Below are 23,124 nucleotides of genomic sequence, written 5' to 3'. Positions count from 1 at the left end.
CAGGAGATTCAACGTTCATTTTTTTGGTTAAAGATCAGCTCGACAATACAGAAACGTATACAAGCTGTACAGTCATTCCCACCAACCCCCAATACACATTTCTTCTGGAAAATTATGCATGTGACATTACTGCACCAGTATAGAAACATAGAAGATAGGAGCAGGAGCAGGCCATTCGGCCCCTCGAGCCTGCTCCGCCATTCAATGAGATCATGGCTGATCATCCAAATTCAGTGCCCTGTCCCTGCCTTCTCCCCATATCCCTTGATCCCTTTAGCCTCAAGAAATATATCTAACTCCTTCTTGAATATATTTAATGAATTGGCCTCCACTGCCTTCTGGGGTAGAGAATTCCACAGGTTCACCACTCCCTGGGTGAAGAAATTCCTCCTCATCTCAGTCCTAAATGGCTTACCCCTTATCCTTAGACTGTGACCCCTGGTTCTGGACTCCCCGGCCATCGGGAACATCCTTCCTGCATCTCGTCTGTCTAGTCCTGTTAGAATTTTATAAGTTTCAATGAGATCCCCTCTCATTCTTCTAAACTCCAGCGAGTATAAGCCCAATCGACCTAATCTCTCCTCATACGTCATTCCTGCCATCTCAGGTATCAGTCTGATGAATCTTTGCTGCACTCCCTCCATGGCAAGAACATCCTTCCTCAGATAAGGTACAAGGATAAAGTATGTTCACTTCCCAAAGATCCCAGGTGTTTCAAGGTCAATATTATCATGTGTCCATACACTGGGCACCCAGTTAGTGCTGGCAAAGATCAGGATGTACTTTAGACACTTGTCTTGTTGGGCTACTTGCCCAACAAGACAAGTTTAAACTTGAGTTAGTAAACTAACATCATTCCAATTTTCACAGTGAGAGAAGTGATTAAAGCATTACTGGGAACTTGACTATCCCAGATTTCCTCATACCAAGGCAAGAGGGATTAGAGGCATGGAACAGGCAGAAGCAGCAAAATGGGGAAATGATCTTCTCCCAGCATGGAGTCTCACTCAGCAGGAGCATAGCTCTGAGAATGAAGAATGAATGCTCCCAGCCCAATTTGCTTTTAGAAAACAGAAAAATCAGGAGTCCTGCAAATGGCCCATGCTGACTCCAGGTTCAACTTTTCAATCTGCTCTCCTATCAAGGGAGACTCTGGAGAGGAAGCAGAGGCTCCAAAAATGTACCAATGAAATAAAATCAGAGTTCAAAACACTACCTGCCTCTTACAGCATCTCCACGCTATATGCACTGCAACCCCTAGATACCATTTTAAGGGAGTCCTGCATCTAGTTGGAAGGAAAGACTTGCATTTTTATAGCGCCTCTCACAACCTCATGACGTCCCAAAGCGCTTTACAGCCAATGAAGTACTTTTGAAATGTAGTCACTATTGTAATGGAGGAAAACACGGCAGCCAATATGTGCACAGCAAGCTCCCACAAACAGCAGCGAGATAATGACCAAATCATCGGTTTGTGATTTTGGCTGAGGGATAAATATTGGCCAGGACATTAATTGGGAAACATCTTAAAACGCAGTCCCCCTCATTACAACTCAGACAGGTAAAAGCTCTGCACTTCATTGAACTAGACTGGAAAAAATTGCGAGATTGTTGTGGTTAGTCAAACTTCTGTAAAGCCAGTATCATTTCTATCACTGCAGTGGATTAGCTTTAACAGTGTTGCATTTCACCTTCCATTGTGATAATGACTAATGTAGTAAATCCACTGTTATCACTTGCTTCATCAATCTGCAAACCCAATTGATAAATCCTTCACGTCTTACTTCAGACCAATCAGGATAATTTTTCTTCTGTCACTTTTCATAAGCATAGAGTGCTGTCAAAAAAATCCTCAGAGATAGCCCAATACTGCCAGAACTAAAAAAAAAACTGACTGTAGGAATGTGGTTTCATTTGATACCTCGCCAGGTCAGAGTGGGAAAAGGTTTAAATTGCTTTCCAATGATGAGCATATTTAAACTTTTCAAAATGATATCTCTATGTGGACACATGCACGCAATATTGCTAAAAGAAATTTTCAGGGAAATGTAACTTGGGCTCAGATCAGTAAGTGCCCAGTTTATTTAAGGCTGTGGGAAGGTTTACCTTTTTAGACAACCACAAATGAAAGTTGTTTGTTGCAGTTTGTAACATGGAGATTAGGGCTTCCTTAGTTAGCTATGGCTGTCATTTGAGGCAGAACTTTCACAAGACTGAATAATGCCTGGAATCCACCATTACTGGTAAAACAGGACTACAGACAGGTAGCACGAGTGATATGGAAATGAATACATTAGAAGATTTTAGATTTCGATAAACTCAGTATTTGTATTGCAATGTTCTGTATTATATACAGGGAGTATCTGAATCCATTTTTTTTTTTTTTTAAGTATTATTTTTCAATAAAACACTTTTGCTCATCAGGTGAGAAGAACATTTTTTAATCCCAGTAAATCCTCAAGTACAGGGCTATAATCTTGTTAATCTTCCTCTTTATTTCCCCGTTGTGGAACATGGAGTCATGCAACAAAATTCAGCAGCAGTTCAGAGAAAATGAGAGGGGTCTGGTAACAAAAGGTACAAAGTGCTAAACTTCGAGGGAGAAATGGAATAAATTATGTGACCAACCTTGTGGTCCTTCTCTGAACTGCTTCCATAGACTGAATGTTTTAGTGACTAGAACTGAATGCAGTATTCAAGGCGCAGACTGACGAGAGCAATGTACAGTGGCAGCAGGACAACCTCAGACTTAAACACGACTGATTTGGCAATATAGCTCAGCATTCTGTTTGCTTTGCTAATGCTGCTCTGCAATGACTCAACATGGTCAGAGTTAGGTCTATCTCTCCCAAATCTCTTCTAGTCCCTTCCCTAGTTAGTATGCATCATGTCATAAGTATGTCACGTCCCCATTTTTTCTTCCAATATCTAAGGCTTCATTGCCATTGCATGTACTGAATTTCATCCGCCATAGTTCTGCCCTTACAAATAATAAATTCTTCTGTAATTCTTTGGTTACTTCATTAGAGTCTATTATCATCTTAGTCTAGTATTATCTGCGAGTCTAACCAACCCAACCAAACAGACAACCTTTTAAACCAGGTTCGACACTACTGCAGTTATCCTCCCAGGGGAGTCAAACCCAAAAGCTGCGAGACTGCCTCCCCCCAGGGGTGTCTCAGCACTTCTTTTTGGAATTGGGGTGGGTCTAATTCTGGAGGTGCACTGACTGTCAGTAGGAAATGGAAACTGTTTTGTGGTAATGTTAAAGTTGCAGTATAAATGCATACTCAAGAGACCTATTCTGCAGGAAAGTACCTGTGTGTGGACAGCTGAGCACAGAATCTGGCTCAGCTGTGATGCCATCCATGATCAGTACCACACTGCATTATAATCCTGAAACTCCCTACCCAACAGCATGTAGGAGTACCTTCACCATGCAGACTGCAGTGGCTCAAGACGACCCGCCACCACCTTCTCATGGGCAACTAGGGATGGGCAATAAATGCCGGCCTTGAGAATTTTTTTTAAATGACCACAGTCCTCCATTACGTTCAGTATCTTAGAAGTGCTTGGTTGATTAGTAACTAGATGAGGTCACTAAGCAAAGTCTCAGTTGTTTCCACCATCTCATAGTTAACAGATTGCCTCTCTCATTTCAACTGAAGTTTTTTTTGACACCGGTAATAATTTACTTTGGTTCTTTTTACAAAGTTACAATTTATATCTATCAACTGAGGTCAGCGAGAGGTCAACACCATTTGATAAACTAACCTGGCTAACCATAAAAATGTGGTTAATCTTACCAGCAGTCCTACTGGAGTGCTAATGCAAACAAAAGCAAGAACAGGCTCTTCATGGCCAGTGCGAGCCCCACTTCAGATGTGCTTCACTGCATTATGGAGCATAATGATGCTCTCAGTCAAATGGCAGATGTGTGAAAATAAGCGAGCTATTCAGAAAACATTGCAGTCCGTTTTAATGCCAATAAGCTCAATACAAGTACGTGATGTGATGAGTTACTCAAAAATGAATTATCTCTGCAGAGAAATTAACTGAAAGGAAGTTTCATTTAAAACAAATACATTAGTTAGATTTTATACAGCAAATGACAACCTGTGAAAACTAAAAAAGTGAGGTTTTGTATATGTTTACTGAATGTGCAAAACTCAGCAGCTACACTGCTGGTAACAATGAAGAGTATTAACCACAATGCTCACCCCCACCTTTCTCCTCCACACCCTCACTGTTAAAAAAAAAGTTAGCTATGTGTGTTCAACAACATTTCTCTGGTTCTGGAGGAATTTTTGAAAGTTTTGCTCTCAAGAAGTCATCCAAATCCTGAGCAACATACTTCCAGCCGTTGTTTATTCTCTATGAATTGCAGAAATTGTTAATCACGTAACTATTACACTCGCTGGGTGTTAGCAAGCCTGTCACTTCACCACCTGGGAATGCAAGTTACCGCCTTGTGGTTTGCACGACCTGACACACTATCTGGTGACTTTGATAAAACTATTTAATAGAATTACTCAATGCTTTTCCTGGTAAAATACAACGCTGAAGGAAAGAATTTCTTTTTATTAAACTGATGTGTAAAATGGATACTGCGTGTTAAGAAATTGCCTCAAATCACAATGGATTATTGTGGCCTTTGCCATAAATTTACATTCAAAAAGTCTCCATTTTCATCAGTTTAGATAGCGTCAGTACATTAAGAGTTTAGATTTAAAAAATCACAAGTCCCATCACTGCCCTTCTGCCCTCACTGTTTCCAATTGGAGTTTTAAAGTGGCTTTGAGTAAAGTGTTTCTCCTTCACTGTAGTGACGTACTTTGAATAAAAGGTCGGATTCTGTTTAGCAATGTATTCAGTTGCTGGAATGGAAAAGCCAGCTGACAAAAAAAAAATGTTTTAAAAATGACAATGGTCTTTTAAAAATATTTAATTAGCTGTGTTTATTTAAGAAAAGGCACATCAGTGGAATTTGAAATTGATCCAAAGCAGAAGCCATTTATCAGAGAAACAAACTATTAATGGAAAATAGGTATAAAGAGATGAGATAGCAAGACAGGAGAAAGAAGAAAATAAACAGAAAGAAAAAAAGAGGGTAATGCCAAACAGAAAGGCTGCTACAAAAGTGACAGAGCAAATTACAGTGCGCAAGGCAGGAGAAATGAAGAATTATAAAAGTCAAGAAACTAAACCAGGGCAATAAAACAAGGGGGAAAAAAAAAAATCACAGGTAAACTTCACTTGCAGATTCTTAGAAGCTATGGCCTGCGACCTACAGGGTCTGCAATGCTGGTGGAATGTAAAGAAAATGCAAGTGGATGGAAGGGGGAAAGTGTTGCATAACACTGGAAATAAAAGTATCTTCCAGGCAATGCTGGATAATCCTTCAAAAACATTAAATTAAAGTAATCCAGGAGAATGTTACATTTTAAAACACTTTCCCATTGAGTTATATAAGTTAACTTTTTGCATTCTATTATTTTTGCCTCCCCAATTCTTCCTCACACCACTCATCAGATTTGGCCTAAAAGGACATATTGGAGTCCCATCCTTCTCCCAGATCTTCACCAATGCCACTCTGTATCCAGATGCCAAGAAGTGCACAAGATAACCTTATGGTGACCAGATCTGACTTTGCACACCCCGCCCCCCCCTTTTCCTGTGGGGAAGTGACAGGCCTTTACTCGGCATCTTCCCATGTTTGAGATCAGCTGTTCACAGTATGTTGGCGCTCTGACACTACACAAGTGTAGCAGCACCCTCAAGCTACCTTCTTACATAAAGAACAATCATTTTTGCAACAGTTTTACATTGGCCCAGAAATTCGGGTCGGGGGCTTCCCACGGGTGCAAGCCCCCGATCTGCACTTACCTTGCGCGCCGGCCGTTGAGCTGTGGGCCCCCGTGGAATTCCGATCCGGGGCCTGGTCCAGCTGCCGGCGCGCAGTGCTTGCGTATCCCAGGGGCGCAGTTAGTTCGATGCGTCCCCTGGGATCACGTGGGCCATGGGCAGCCAATCAGAGCAGGGAAAAGCCCATTCATAAGTCTGACAGGAAGAGCTGTCAAGACTTATAAATACTATGGCCCCAAAATAGCACTAAACATTCAAATAATTTTTTTTTTTTTTTTAAATCACATTTTTAAAATAAACTATAAATTACATGAAATAACTATTTTAAACAATAATTTAAATTTTTGAAAAGAATAATTTTATATTCTAACGGCTAAAAATAAACATACCTTGCTTTAAAGTATTTAAAAATAATAAACCTGTGGAAAAAATATTTAAATTTTAATTAATTCACCACTTACCTTATAAAAAGCAGGCCTTATGCCTGCTTTTTACATTTCTAAATCCTGCAGGCTTACGATCCCGGAGAAACCTGTAAAAAAAACGTAAGTTCGATGCGCACGCATCCTCCCCCACGCACGCGTTTGACCTCTGAACCTCTTCGTTCAGAGGAACGGAAGTGCCGGTTTCCCGCGCATGCGCAGTGCATGCAGGAAACCGGCACTTCCATCGGGCTTATGGGCGAGTACCCCGTGCGTATTCACCCATGGAGACCCGAATTTCTGGGCCGTTATCTCCACCGTTCAAAGCTCTTGCAAAGTATTATAAGCCATTGCCTGTCAGATCTTCTATGCTTTTGTCAAATTAAATCATGATGAAGAACATATATAGTGGAAGCAAAGTTTTAGCTAACCTATTCAAAAGGAGAAAAACAAATAAGAAATCTAATTTACTATTTACACAGTTGGGATGGCGATACAAATATATTACAAATCACTTCAACTCCCCCCTCCCATTACTCCCCCCTCCCATTACATGGGGGAAATCTATAATAGCAAGAAAAACAAATCAAAAATTATTTAAAATGTAATATATTTTGGAAAATTTGACCAGTGGCAATGGCTGGAATATAGAATATTTTGTCGCAGTGTTTCATTTTACACTCACCCCCTCTGACTCAGGGTCAGCCCTCTACTAATTATTTTTCAAACAAGCATCTACTGAAACCTGTTCAGCTTTTGAATTGTCTCTGTGTTGACAGCTTCCAAGCATCAGTAGATGGGTTCTGGAAAGGATGCCATATTGTATGCATCACAACATATACCCCTTCATCTTAATCTGTTAAGGCACTTAGGTTACAAACTCATAAGTAGTTCAACCATGGTTAAGCTGCTCACTTCACATCTTGTGACCAGCTGAAATGCAACTCCACCAGTCACACAAGTTCAGCAGTTTTCATCTGGCATGCAAAAGGTAGTCACACCGCTGGCACATTCTTACCTCTCAGAGGGAGGTAACCTGATGGAGCAAGCTGTCTCAACCAACGTTCCATATAAGCTGCGCGGTCCCGCGCAGCCCGGGACCAACTTTTTCAATGTTAAGTTTTGCGTACGCACGAAACTGTGAATGGGCCGTGCAGTTAAACAGGTCGCGCACCCCAAAGAATTTAGCGGGGGGGGGGGGAGACATTGGTCTCAACCAAGGGCAAAGTGCACTCTCTGCATGGCAGAGTAGTACAGTCTTTGAAATCACAGAGACCTCGGTGGCTCACTTGCTCCTACTCCCAGCTCAAGATAAGGAGATCAAATTAGCAAAAAAAGTCAGGGTGACAATAAAGCAGGGGGACTCATTTTATACTCGTGCTGACTTTTGGGGGTGGGGAGAAAGCACAGGAGAAAAAACACAGGCGGGTAAATTAGGAATGTACATGAAACAGTCAGGGGAAGTCATACCAGCAATTACTTTATCCCCCTCAAATTTACTACTACTATAAGTGAGTGGATTGTTCCAGCAATCTAATAACACATCTTCACCTACTTTAATCCAAACATTCAGATATTGCTATTTACTCCAGTTAACTGACGCATTCTTTAATTAAATCACTTACACCCTGGGCTGGATCTGTGAACATCTATGCTGACACACACACACCCTTTAGTGGGGTTACCAGTTTACTGTTTGTAGATCTATAGATCAGTTACTATTTTAAGGCTCCAGAACTAAGGTCTGAAGTGACAGAGTTTAATTCACAGCCAATACACAGTAAGGATATAGTTTAGTCCTCTATGTTTATTACATAAGTAAGAAGACCTAAAGGGCCTGATTTTCCTCCCCTCCCACTGGCCAGAGTGTAATTCAGGTAATACGCTTTTTACGTGAAGCCCACTTTAATACTTCCTATTATACAACAAAATTTGCACTTTATCTCACCAGAGCCAAGTGGCCAATATCTCGAAAAACTTATAAACAAGGACAAATCAAGTATTACATTTACAAAACTACTTCAACCCCCAAATGCTATTACTTTTAATAAGAAGATATTGAGCAAATTTATATTATAGATGCACACACAGATACAGAAATATATAGACACAAAATTGTCATAAGTCATTAAACAAAAAATAAAATTCCTTGCACGCCACAACTTTGTCTCGGACCTTAGATGGCTGGAATCAAGATTTCTCCCCACTCCTATTTTGTACCTCCTCTCTCCCTTGAAAGTTGTAACTCTTGCTGGGATACAGTTCAGTGTATGCCAAAAACCCTCAGAAAACACTCACCTATCTTACAAAATTAGGTATCCCTTCATGTGCGAGACCAGGCCGCATTGACAGATTATTTAAACATAAACTGCATCGCAGCCAAACTCAACCCAGCAGCCTCAATCAACATCCAGATAGGCATATGTTCCAACAGCAGTCACTGGACAGTGATGAGGAGCTCGAACCCTGGCTGATTTCCCCCCACCAGAGCTCAAATGCACAGAAGCCTGATTTTTTGCCTTCATTATACCATGGCTGAGGTCAGCTAATGCAGTATAGGCCAGGAATCTTCTTGGTCAGTAAGGCTCACACAGTACATTTAGTCATTCACCATCAGGGGAGCCTGAACACAGGTTTGTGATAATTGTGGAGAAAAATAGTTACAACCAGATTAAGTGTGGGAACTTTTTCGTATTAGATTGATGGGGGATCTAAAATTAGCAGCACACCTTGTAAAATGTAAAACTTTACACAAGTGACTGAGCTCATAACCCATAACTCAACATTCTTCCATTTTCACTTTACACATGTAAAAGATGGCTTTAAGACAATTAACAGTGTTAGCTTTAAGAAAGCTCAGTGTTACAAAAGGGCGTAGCAGCGCAACGATGCGGTCAGATAATGTGACATAAGGCTTGGTTCTTCAGGTAATGGATCATCCATCTTGTGTTGCCACCTATGACAGTCTTGAACAGAAGCACAAAGTAGGTGCCATCTGCTGGGTATTATCTCATGGCTTCATAGAACACACATAGATTAAGATACCTTGATAAACCTCAACAGCAAAGCTCCAATAGTTTATCCAATTAAATGTTCAGATTTTTTTTTTACTGCTGAAGAACACACTCCAGACTGTTGCCTTTTTCACTGTTCCGATTATTTTTTTTGCTGTTATGGCAGATAGTGAGCTCCTTTTTCTTTACCATATTTCAGGCTAGAAGTAGTATTCTGCTGGGATTTCCCAGCACAATACTGCTTCTAGCCTGAAATACAGTAAAAGCAGTATACCATTGCTTCTATACATTAAATCCAACACCAACAACTTGTATTTATATAGCGCATTTAACGTAGTAAAACGTCCCAAGGCGCTTCAAACAAAATTTGACACCGAGCCTCATAAGGAGATACTGTATTAGGGCAGATGAGGAGGTAGGTTTTAAAGGAGCATCTTAAAAGGAGGAGAGGCGGAGAGGTTTAGGGAGGGAATTCCAGAGCTTAGGGCCTTGGCAGCTGAAGGCACGGCCACCAATAGTTGAGCGATTAAAATCAGGGATGCTCAAGAGGCTACAGTGTCAAGGTCAAAGTATAAAAATGCTGTTATTGGGCATTGTGCAAGAATTTGATGGTGCACTGGTACTTCATGTTTGAACACAAAACTTAACTCCACTGAGTGAGGGAAACAAAGTTTCTATTCCCTAATCTGCTCGGGGTCTAATCTGAGCTGTACTGAGCTGGGAGGTCCCATATGGAGTCAAGGGAGTGAGTCTCTGCGTAGGGGGGGGGGGGGGGGTGGGATCAGATAGGCTGTCCTTGCTAGATTATTGCACTAGCATTGGTCTAGGAACAGTATAACCACCAAGCTGTACGGTCTAGCAGAATCTATTATATATCAGGAGGTTTTTCTTTGCTATGCAGAGAGTTATCGACACTTGGAATAAGTTGATGGCACATGTGGCAACAGTTCAAAAAAGGAGATGGCTAAGTACCCTGCTGTGACCAATATCACTGGGTTTAAAAGGTAGGTGGGATGTTAGTTATGTACCTCAAGGCCACTGTGATTCCTGAACTCAGTTTGATTGCCTAGGGGGCGTCAAAGAGGAACGTCCCAGATTGTTTTCCCCTGAATTGGCCTAGGTTTTTTTTTAAATCTGTCTTTTTGCCTTTTCCCAGGAGATTACAGTATATGGCTGCTGGTAGAAAGGAACACTGGGGTCATGATAGTTACGTTGTGATTGTTTGGGTCAGGCTCGATGGACCAACTTTTTCTGTCCGTCTTTTCATATGTTTGTAAATCAATACAAAAAATATATTTTGTGTTTCATGAGCATCTAATAAATTTAACAGCAAGTACAGCCTTGTTTATTAAATAAAAATCATAAATAATTAAAATTCATGAAAAAAGCATCCTGGTTTTCTGAAACTTCCAGGGTTAATAAAAGTATTTGGCTACTTGCAGCACATCCATCAAAGAAAAAAAAGCACTTTGTCCAATTTTCTTTAAGTTATTAAAGCACTCAAATGTCTTGCAGCTATGAATCTGCTACTTCAAACACTCGCTGCTGTAATCTGTATTCAGTTATGCAGTCAACCAATAACCACGATGCTGGAAACATAAGCTCAACTCCACAAATAGATCAACTATTTGTTCAGTCAGTTATCAGGGCAGAAAAATACAAAACAGTGCACTCAAATGTATTTTGTTAAAGCAAAAGGACAAATGATTTGCAAAATGTAACTTGAAGCTCTCTGCTTCACTTAGTGAAATTGCGATTCTCATCAATTTGTTACTTGTATTAAACTATACATACCGTACTGTCCAATCTTTTCTGACCACGAATTCAGCGACTGAAAGTTAGTGGGGTTTACATGGTCCGCTAACAATTTGAGCTAAAATATAGTAGGGCCTGTAACCTTCATTTGTAAAGCAGAAGTGGATCCTTCTGTATACGTTAGGTCAAATATTCCCCACCCCCACCGAGTTCTACTGGATCACTGGCAAAACTTTGGATACGAATCCCTTTGTTACGAAACAAGGTTAACAGAATGCACAAGTCTCAAAGGGATGTAAATAACTGCACAGCAATTCCCACTACTGAATAACACACTCGCGGCAAGCAAATAACTTATTAGTGCAGCAACCTAATTTGTTTACTGGGGACTTTGTCACAGCAGTGCTGCAGGTCAGCTCTGCGATGCTTTGAATGGATAGCTTTAAATCATGGCATGTCCTGCAAAGCCCACTTCCACCAACACATTTTCTTTACTAAACTCGATCAGCTACTCAAGGGACAAAAGGAACATGCAGATTTTTAAAACTTCAATAATATGAATAATAATCAAATACAGCAATCAAAAACATGTTATGGACTTGCATCCAGTGGATAGAACACGTCATGTACCTAACTAAGCTCACGAGTTACTTTATATACAAATAAAAGGAACAAAAACACCTGGAACTCATCTATGAGGTTTCCTCCATGGGCCGTATGGCTTCTGGGAGAACTAGAAAAGACTTTTATGCTGCATTTATAACACAGTTCTGGCACTTGCACCAGCCCTGACATCAGTAACAACTCTAATGTGAATGAGGCAGTGCTACTGTCTCTGGAAGGACAGAGTATCACCTCAAGAGGTGCTTTACTACTCTCCCCTACCCCCAACATTGCCAGAGGCACACTGCCACAAACATGCAAACGTAAATGAAAGCTGCTAAAAGATACTTTTCTTGCATTGCTAGCACGCATGAACCAATCTCCAACCTCAGGGAAGTTCCACAGCCATGAAATTAAATCAACTTTTAACAATTACAACTTGTGTTTACATAGGTGGCAAATGCCCCAAGGTGATTCACAAAGGTGCAACAGAAACCAAGCGCCTAGTCAAAGTAGAAAAGGAGTGGTGACCAAAAGCTTAGTCAGAGAGTTAATGGCAATATTTTCCCTTTATTTCATAAGTTCAGGAAACTTTCGATTAACCGGCCCCTAAATAACCGGAACGCTCTATCCACCGGCAAAATTCAGGAGTCGGTTCAGATAACTTTTATTACTTTTATTACTCCATTTGTTGCTGTGCAAGGGTGTAGCTGAAGCTGTTGCTAAGCTACAGAGATGCTTGCAACTTGTGCTGATTGTTTTGAAGCTGTTGGGTTTGTTGCTTTATACGGAGCTCCGAGCTCCGTATCTTTTACTATAGCGTTCGGTTATCTGGAATTGTTGATGAACCGGCAACACGTCGGTCCCGTCCGTGCCGGATACCAGAAAGTTTCCTGTAGTAAATTTATAAATACCTTTCTCACTAATGAAAGAGCAGTAAAGACAATGTACTGGATGAATTCCAAAGAGTGCATCAGTTAATTATGGAAGGATCATTGCCACACAATACTACTCTGGAAAGTTGATACTTCAATTACAACTGCAAAGCATACCACTTTCTACCCCACTGACTCCAAACACAAATCTTGCCCATTTTCAATAGTTAATGTCACTTAGATGTCATGATAAATCTGATTACAGGAAACTTTGTGCTATCCGGCACCGACGGGACCGAGCTGTTGCCGTCCCCATCAAAACTGCCGGACAAACCAGCGCTAATGTTGAAACATACGGAGATTTTGAGCTCCGTATCTGGCAACAGCTTCTAAACAGTCGGCCATACCTTGCAAGCATCTCTGTAGCTTAGCAACAGCTTCAGCAAGACCTTGCAGAGCCTGACTGGTGAAAAAAAAGCAACTAAAAGAAAAAAAAACTAACGAAACGGCTCCTGATTTTTGCCGGTGGCTCGAGCATTCCGGACAGTTAACCTCCGGATAAACCAAAGTTTCTTGTACTTGACGATAGACTCTGCAGTACACCTTCATATATACTATATTAAAGGATGTGTTCTGCAACATTAATACACCAGGAAGCTTTTAATAGTGCCTTGATATTGGGATCTTTAAATATTAGTGTGTATTATTAACACGGTCGTATTCGAATATTGAAAGAGTCCAATTTCAAGGCACAGGTTTCTTTACAACATAATGATGCAGTTATTAGCTGTCTGACTAATTACATAAGACGGCAATTGCTTTACTATCAGTCTATTATCTATAATAGAGATTTAAACTTGAAAGTGTGTATACACTAAAACTTTATCTAAAGAAAACTATCTTTACACCATCCACAAATCATCCAGTAACGTGACAGTTTTAAAATGAGAAGAAGATTTACACTGTACGTACAGTGTAGTTTGATCAAAGTCTCCAAAGCCATTTAAGATCCGACGGCATATGTTCTTAAACAAAAAAAATTAAAGAAACAGAATTTTTTTCAAAATCGATGGAAAATTAAGCATGCAGTCACTAATTAGTGAATCTTGTCATGTTAGCCTGCTCGCTTCAGATTTTCTTTCATGTTAAATGCAGTGTGACTAGCTCCATAGCTACTGATTTCACTCATCTGTCATTAACAGCCCGAGGAAAACACAGCTGGAATACAAGGAAATTGTCTGTTTCTGATTAGCTGTTCTGTCCAAATGAAAGGGCTTTGGACTGTGATGTACTTACTTATCTGCACATCTCATTATCAATGCTTGATGCAGTCATCACTTTTCACTCCAAACACTTCAGTGCATTTGCAGCACATTAGATTTTTCACATAACTAGCAAATCAGTGTTTCAGTCAGTCGTTAACTTTCCTACAAGCAAGACCCAGTATATAAAACAGAAAAGCAGGCCTCTTGCCAGCAAATGAACCAACCTGAAATATGGTAGAAAAACGCGTTTTGCCAGAAGAGCCATAGGGATTGAATGTCATTTATGGTTTCGACTGGCAAATACTAAGGTTCTCCGACTGATCTCGTCAGGGTTGAACTAGAATTACTAGATACAGAGTCATTATCCTGTCGTTCAAAGGTCTATTTTTGGAATTTTAAAGGGGAGAGAAAAATGTCAGCAGTTTCACAAACTATTCAGTCTATACAGGACAGCTGTTGCTGGCATCTCAAAACTGTTCTGAAGACAAACTGCTCAGACAGTCATTACTCTCGCCCAATGCCATCAAAAAACAATTTTCCCCACTGAAGCCAAGCTGAAATCAGGAACAAAATGCTACTTTCAGGCAGTAACAAGACATTTTTTTTTAACTACTGATTGCTTCAGCCAATTTAAAAGCTGGCTCAGACAAATAGGGAACTTCACAGGTGTTTAGAACCACTTAGTGTAGTTAGAACTTTTAACCTGTCCCAATATGTATCACACACATACACAAAAATACCTTCCCACTCCCTTCTGATATTTCAGGTACAGTTAACGCTTTCAAACACTGTAGCAACTGTTTAAAGCCCCAAGCAAATTCATATCCAACTCAACACAAACATCATACTATTACTGCAAAATCTTCCCACAGACCCTTTAAAAGCATGGTTAATGGACACTTGGCTGTATTCTTTAATGGAAGGAGACTCAAGAGTGCATCCATGTATCCATTAATTTGCTGAAAGCTTCAAATTCAATTTGGAATCAAACCACTATGTTCTGGTAAGTTTAGAAACATAGAAGATAGGAGCAGGAGTAGGCCATTCGGCCCTTCGAGCCTGCTCCGCCATTCAACGAGATCATGGCTGATCATCCAAACCCTAGCACCCGGTCCCTACACCGACAGCCATCCCACACAAGCCCTATCCCCGTAACCCCACGTATTTAATCCCCCCTAACACTAAGGGCCAATTTTAATCATGGCCAATCAACCTAACCCGCACATCTTTGGACTGTGGGAGGAAACCGGAGCACCCGGAGGAAACCCACGCAAACACGGGGAGAATGTGCAAATTCCACACAGACAGTCACCCGAGGCCGGATTTGAACCCGGGTCCCTGGCGCTGTGAGGCAACAGTGCTAACCACTATGCCACCGTGCTGCCTACTGCTACTGCACTTGAAGATTTCAACTTCAAAATGGATGCAACTCAGGCTACTCTTGATAAAGTTCATAACTAGGCTAATGCAATGTAACTGCTGTAGACCAAGACTTTAGTCTAAGCACAAACTTACGAAGTGTAAGCTTTGCATTAAAAAGTACCACCATCACTTTGTACTAAGTGGCTGAAATAGCAATTCTACAGAGAAAGAGATAATGATATTATTTTAGATATACAAGATAAGATATGGGGAGAAATTTAAAATGTTTCAACTTCCTGTTCATCATCCTAGTGCTCCGATGTCAATAATCAGGTCTTTATTGTCAGTGCAAATATGAAGTGCTATTATTGGGTACACTATTCAGGACAACCTATAAAATAAATTAAATACAAAAGGAAACTTTGGTTCTGAAAAGAAATTCAAATAAAGCATCAGATACAAAGGGATAAGGGGGGTATAAATGTTATGGTTGGCTGTTTTACTTGGGAGAATGCCAAGTGAAATGAAAATAACGTCCAAAATACCAAATAGATAAGCTTCTGTGGCGAGAAGCCCATAAGGTAAAGTAACAATAATTTTCCTTTTGATTACAATACGCTTACCAAGCCAGTAATTCAAAGTTTTAGTTTTCTTCAGTTGACATTTCAAGAGAAAATGTAATAATGTATGTGATCATAGTTTAAGTGATTCTGAAGCTGACTTTTCCCACTTACATAGCTACATAATCAATGGTCATTTATCAGACTCTACAAACCCTTCCATTGCCTAATTGTGTGAAGGTTTGCATGGTGTAGGCCTAGAGCATGTGAAATGCAAAACGTGCACGCCCACCAATCAGGAATAGGCTGCTACAGGCAGAACAAAGAGCAAGAAAAGGCCACAAAAAAACAACCCTCATGCCCACAGAACATTAAAAAAATACTTGTACAAAACTTTAAGAGCAAATAAATCCATCTAACCAAAAGACTGCTAACTGTTGTGGTCAGTTTCTGTTTCATATCCAACTTAGTAAAGATGTTTGTATCATTCAAGTCAATCAGCTTTATTAAACTGTACTATCACCATTATGTGTTTTTTTTAGCTCAGAGATGATCTCTCTATTTGCAACAATCTAAACTATGGCAAACAGAAAGGGTTAATGCTAAGAACTGTGTGTACTTCATAATAATAATTCAACTTTGTCATTGTACAATGCACAAGTACATGAACAACGAAATGTGATCTTGCAAGCTCCCATGAGTCCAGTACAAATAACATTAAACATAAATAGCACCGTCCTGGGAGAAGCAAAGCCGCTGCGTCTGTGCGCGCCGCCATTCCATTTCCACCATTCCTCCTGTCCGACAATCTTCAGCCCAACGCCCGGGCCTGCTCACCAGCCGCCCCTCCTCGGGGCTCCTTCCGTGACCTTCTGCACCTGGTCTTCCCTGATGGTCACCCCTCCAGGTACTAACCAGGCCTGGCTCTGCTTAGCTTCCAAGCCTTGCCAGTGACCCTGTCCCTAGTCATGGTAGTAATACAGGACCAAAGAATCTTTCACAGTTAGCATCTAGTCCCAATTAATGTCCAACGCTTGGTATACCCAGGCTTGTCAACGTCAAATGGAAAATAATGTTGTTGTCAAGATAAAGGACCTTCAAGGGAGACATAACTCATTAATCCTGTCTTCATGTTGTCATTCAAAATGAAGGAAAGCTTTTTTTATGCAACTAATGAGCAGATCTATCTTTCATCAAGTAATTAAAATGTGCTCATTATAGGTCTGCCTGCCTAAAGTATCTATCAAAAAAGAGTCCTTGCAACAAAAAGCATCACTCAGATTGGTCAAGATAGCATGAAAGGTGGGAGAAGGAAGCTTACTTTGAGAATTAAATGCGTTAAAGATGATATTTTGATGCAGATGATTAGACCGTTTCAGATGCACAGAAGGCTTTTGATAAGAGGGTGCGGTTGCAGGAGTTCAAGAGAGATTTTGATAAATCTGTAGATGAGTCCAAAAAGTTGAAGGAATGAATAGCTTCTGAAGCAGGACTTCCAAGCTGAGAAAGTGTTGAGAGTGAGACTTTTAAGTTTAAAAACTCCAGCTAGAGATGGGCAAATGGTTCAGTGTATCACTTATATATGTTAATAATGCAGTGGGGAAAGAGTTGGGCTGACGTCGCTGGCAGTTTCACGGAGTGGTGTAATAAAGACAATAGGGCTAAAAATTCGGTGGCGCCGCGTTTGGGGCACCAAGCTCGCCTGGGCGCCGGAATTTGCGCTCCGGCCAGAGCCGCTTGCGCCCTCCCGATATTCAGTGGGAGCGCCCCAAGAGGGACTCGGGGCGCTGCTCGAGGCTCCCCGCGTCCCGCTTGGGGCGCTCAAACTGAATATCGCCGCGCTACGTGCCACAGCGCCACATGCTGTGGCACGGCGCGCTGCTGTACTGCAGGCCTTCCTCCCCTTCTTAAGGAGGAGGGGCCTGCACCAGCGCGATCACGAGTGCCAGCAAAAGAGCCTGACACCGAGGAGAAGTGCCGGGCTTTTGGGACACAGCCGGCACTGCCCGGGGGGTGGATCAGGAGGCCGGCGCGAGGTGGTGCTGGCAGGCGGCCACCGGAAAAAATGGCCGCTCCGCACCTCCACTTTAATTTGCGCCACTACCGCCACAGGTAGGCCCTGTGAACCGGTCGCGATTTGCGACCGGCGTTACAGAGGCGGGCGCGACCAAATATCGCGATCGGGGCGGGAGCGGGGCGCTGCGCACACCAATGACATAATCGGTGGCGGCGCAGCGCTACAAGCTAACGCCGCCATTAGCGCCCCGCTAAATATCGCGGGAGGCGTGGCCAGTGGCGCTAAAGCCACTGAGTGCCCTCTTTGGGCGCTAACTGGTGGCGCAGCCCACTGAATTTCTAGGCCATAATCTAATAGGCCTTTTGCAGTAGTAGGCTTTTTCTGGGTTGCTGAGCTGGCAATTGAGATGACCTAGCCGGACATGGAACCATAATGAGGCCTGGAGGATGTGGGTTCTGTTCTGGCAGGAAAGTGGAACAATGAGTTGGAAGTAAAGAGGCCTAGAGAGGCAGGAAAGGAGGACAATGAGTCAGAAGTACAATGTTGACGAGACCCCATCTGGCATAAACAAAGGTCATAGGTGCAACAACAGCTTGTGGGATAACAGACATACACTTTTTCGGTAATAAAGGCGGTACTTTAATGTAACACGGCATAGGCAACCAGTGAAGATGCATGCGGGCCATGGTCCAATCAGGTGACAGGAATGAATTTTGAATGAACTGGTCACATGTGTTGTAATGTATAAAAATGTAGTGTTTGCAGTACCAATTTGGAAAAATCTGGCTAAGAGAGCAGACTGTTTCCCCACCGGTGCAATAAAGACAACTTGACTATCGATCTAAAACCTTGTGTCGAGTGTTGGTTTAAAATACTCCACAACAGTTAAATTTCCAAGAACAGAAGCAAAGTTATTTCTACTAAAAGTGAAATTTTAAAAAATAGAAAAGGGAAAATGTTACAACAGCAGATGGGGATTCACTGCGCTGACAACCCAGGGAATAGCACAAAAATCCCAGAGGGAGGGGAGACCATCAACTCAACTATGCCGATTCGGAAGGATAAGGTTGTATAAGATCTGAGAATCAAAGCTAAAAACGTCAAACTTATTAGCAATAAGCTGAACTAACATTACCTTGTTAACTCGTCAGTCTAACTTAACTAATCTTATTAATTTTATGCCAATCTTGGATAATGAGCAGAATATAAAATTGTAATAAGGTAGAGCCCAGCTGTCGTAGAGTTACAGAGATATACTTGCCTTTGTAACCTTGTATTAATTCAGTTACTAACATCTACTCAAGTACCTTGGGTACTTTTAATGCTTATTAAAATGCTAAATATACTATCATAAAAGTGTGTTAATAAAGAAATGTTAGTTCATGATTTTGTTGTCGGACTTCCTCTTTGATGACTTTGGCAAGCAGAAGTTAACTCATTCATTCAGTAGTGCACTGGTTCTCTGAAGGGTGGTTGGTTATACAGTATTAGTTATAATTTGTACCGGTTAATGAAAGAGAGCTCAACTGAGCCACATCTAGCAATCCCTAGGCATGATGGTAAATTGCCAAATGGTTTTATTGATGGGCAATTACAGTGAAGGAGTTAAAGATTTGTCTGGACAGGTTTTAGGTATGGGTTTACTCACCACAGTACACTACATGTCAAGTTTTGTATTGTCTTCAGTTAGCCACGTATGAACGCACACACTTGGCAACTAAATGAGAACTGCAGCCATCATTTTTGGTACAAAATTAAATGTAGAATAATGCAATGCTTTTGTAAAGCCATGTTGTAACTACTGAATTACACAAACTGAAGTGTTTATTCTGCCCATTTAGGAAGCTTGAAATTATGGCCTTTTTTGCCCCAGTTATAACTACAGAATTTAAAGTTAGAAGATCTTCTTCCCCTGGAATTAATATTGACTATTCTCAATTTATAAAACCATCATCCAGAGGTAAACTAGCTGCACTGTATTTCAAGTGCAAATATTCTGTAACGTTTGTTTTTCCAATTTCTTTATGGATGAAAATACATCCACATTTCCTCAGAGCATGTACTTACTTCCTAATTGGAGTGTACTTCGTGTTAACTACTCGTCCTTGATGCATCTCAGGTTATTTTTTTCCAACACAGTGTAGAGAGCCCTGTTGATACGCCATGTGGTGTGTGAAAAGGAAAGCAGATGTGTTCCAGTGATATCAGCTGAGGGGATTCCCATGGAGCGGGTCTGCTTCCTAGCATTGATTGCAAAGGGAGTACACCAACAAGAGGATGATTTCAATTTTTTTTTTTTTTTTTTTTTTAAATATTTGCTGTGCTTCAGCACAATTTTGGTGAACAGAAGGATGGATTGTATTCAATGTGAAAACAGGCATCAATTCTAGGACACAGAGTACAAGAGAGGTCAGAGGGTTTACAGGAGGCCCAGGGAAAGAGGATTTATAAAAGATTGAGAAAAATACCAGAGACAGAGCTGGGGGCAGATACAAACCATTTACATTTCTAAACGGATTCATTCATGTTGATCTTTCAATTTGAAATGGATAGACCTCGAATTGGTTGGGGGGGGGGGGGGGGGGGGGGGGAGGGAGGAAAGAAAGAGAAGGGGTTGCAGATATTTTTCCCATTGGTGTGAATGTTTGCTGCCTTTAACAATATTGTCAACAAAAATCTATTTAGCTTGATCACTATTAACGCATGGTGGCACCAACGAATGGCATTACTAATCTATCATGACCAGAACTACCAATAATTTTGACATAAACTTTAATATATTCTTTTAAGTTGATAATATCTATACTCAACACTAATGTCTGTAACCTCTGGTCTCGGCAGTTACCCTTTGTTCTGGTGATGGAGAGACTAAAAGCTCAACCCACTGGTACAGAACAGCAATGGGGGGGAAATGTCCAATAAGCAGAAATGAAAATCATGATGCATAATGTCTAGCTAACTGCATGCCTGATGCTGTGAAATTTATCAAAGTAAATGAGCTAATTCCACTGCACCATCAGTCAAAACTGTTACAGATCAGCTTCATGTAGGAATGGCTGGCAAATGCCAAGCATTGGGTAGCAGTGTGACTTGACCTGGCAACTACAGCGCCATAAAGTGCATATCCTTAGCCACCTCAAGTTTAAACTTACTGTCAGGGAAGTCAAATTAATTTGAAACAATTGCAAAAGATTTTTTTAATATAATTGATGTTCCAGTTTTTTAAAAAACTATTCGAAACAAACAATGCAAGGCACACCTGGTAGAAAGGTCATAAATGAGTCAGCCGTAGGCCTATCTGAACTCCTTAGGCTGCAGCAAAAATAAATGAAAGCCTTTTGTCCTTGCTGAGGATAGCTAAAACATCACAAGTTAGTTTCTCACTATTGTATTTCAAGTTTATTCCAAGGTTTCCTCTCAGGAACCAGCTGCTTTTGGCATATTTGTATTCTACAGACAACATAAAAAGCAGGCCTTTACTGACCATAAACCCAATCAAAGTATTTACTATTCACCATCCAATCACGGTTGACAAAGCTGTTGGCAGCAGCTATTACTTTCACTATAAAACATGTCCTAATCTAGCACAGCTAGGAAAGACATAATAAAAAGGCTTTCAACAAAAGTTACCCAAACTGAAGCTTTATCAACACCTTTTAATAAGACCTAGAGAAGCATTTTAATTCCAAACCTTCTTGGCTCCTGTCCTGAATATTTTAACAATAGAGTAATTTGGTATTAGCATTACATAAAAAGGTCTCTAATACATTCCCGTTGGTGGCAAACAATCAATTCAGTTGGATCTCAAGTCAAGAGTACTTCTTTACTACAGCAACATCGGATACTTCCCAAAAACTTCAAGTCCTGTCCCTCTGGCAATGTTTCCTTCCAAGGCTGCCACTACCATCACCACTGCTATTGCTACTATCACCACCACCACCACCACTACTACTGACATTTACAAATAGAAGCCAATAAATTTAAGCTTATAATATATAATAGATATTTTTGTTTTCCTGAGCCAATCTGAAGTGCCCATGGACTTCCTTTCCAATTTAAACAACTGTGTAGTAAGTAGTAACTGCTATTTTAAAAATAAGCCTTGACCTCTCTGAACTCAAAATGGAAGTGTTTGTGCAGTGGCTCTAGAAACAGAAAGGTCTGGGACACATGCTGACTGCTAGCAACTCTGTTTCAGCTTGTGTTGTGATTATACTATTGATATGCAGCCAGCAGAACCAGAGTTATACAACAACTTGCATTTATATAGCGCCTTCAAAGTAGAAAAACGTCCCAGTGTTTCACAGAGGTGTAATCAGACAAAAATGGACACCGAGCCATAAGAGATGTTAGATGGGGTGACTGATAGCTTGGTCAAAGAGGTGGGTTTGAAGAAACGTCTTAAAAGGAGAGGGAAGTGGGGAGAGGCAGAGCGGTTTCGGGAGGGAATGTCAGAGCATAGGGCATAGACAGCTGAAGGCACAGCTGCCAATGTGGGGGGGGGGGGGGTGATGCACAAAAAGCAAGAATTGGAGCAACGCAGAGTTCTGAGGGTTGTAAGGCTGGAGGAGGTTAAGCGATGGGAAGGGGCAAGACCATGAAGGGATTTAAACACAAAGATGAGAATTTTAAATCGGAGGCGTGGGCAGGGGAGCCAATGTAGCTCAACAAGCACATGGGTGAAGGTGATTTGGTGTGTGATAGGATACGGGCAGCAGGGTTTTGGATGAGCTGAAGTTTAGAGTGTGGAGAATGGGAGGCTGGTCAGGAGCGCATTGGAATAGTCAAGACTCGAGGTGCCAAAGCCATGGATGAGGATTTCAGCAGCAGAAGGGCTGAGGCAGGAGCAAAGATGAGCAATATTGCGGAGGTGGAAGTAGACGGTCTCAGTGATGGAGCGTATATGATGTTGGAGGCTCAGCTCGGGGTCACGTGAGGGTGCGAACAGTCTGGTTCAACCTGAGATAGTGGCCAAGGAGAGGATGGAATTGGTGGCGAGGGTACAGAGCTCAACTCCCAGGCAATACATTTTAAATGTTTTGAAAAAAAAAAAGAGAGCAGGCGGCAGTCTCTCAAAATATTTAAATATAAGCTTCTCAACTGTCAAGAAGGTCCAATGAACCACTTGAGCACTAAACTTGGCTTGACAGTGCACTGAAATTATATTCAATATGGGGTCACGCCCAGGCAACGAGAGATGGGCATCCTAGGGGTTTCATGCTGTTGCACACAAGCCAGGTCGGGAATCGACTCTGGAGTTATACTGTCATTTTTGCAACGCTTTGAAGGGGAAATCGCTTTGCAGCAACACAAAATTGTCCGTATCACTGCACCCTTAATACAGGTGCTTGGTAGTTCTTGTATTGAACCTCTAACCTGAGTAGCA

The 23,124-nt window shown here is 41.3% G+C and overlaps 1 protein-coding gene across 8 annotated transcripts in view; it reads right to left on the bottom strand.

Annotated features, from left to right (window-relative positions):
- LOC147102900 (BAR/IMD domain-containing adapter protein 2-like) overlaps positions 1-23,124 on the bottom strand; it is a 101,503-nt gene that overhangs the window by 52,286 nt on the left and 26,093 nt on the right. The window contains exon 1 of one of the 8 annotated variants that reach the window (XM_085963817.1): positions 14,024-14,147. The exons of 5 other annotated variants lie outside the window; for them this stretch is intronic. The gene's annotated coding sequence lies outside the window, so the exon portion shown is untranslated. Of the gene's footprint in view, positions 1-6,326; positions 6,405-13,830; positions 13,937-14,023; positions 14,148-23,124 lie in introns of those variants that run through there. 2 more of the 8 variants (XM_085963820.1, XM_085963818.1) reach the window with 2 other exon arrangements.

Source organism: Somniosus microcephalus, chromosome 21 (genome assembly GCF_052327205.1).
Source record: "Somniosus microcephalus isolate GS21.2 chromosome 21, FLI_Smic_1.0, whole genome shotgun sequence".
NCBI lineage: Eukaryota > Metazoa > Chordata > Chondrichthyes > Squaliformes > Somniosidae > Somniosus > Somniosus microcephalus.
The sequence above is the reverse complement of the archived record's forward strand: the minus strand, read 5'-3'. Positions and strand labels throughout refer to the sequence as shown.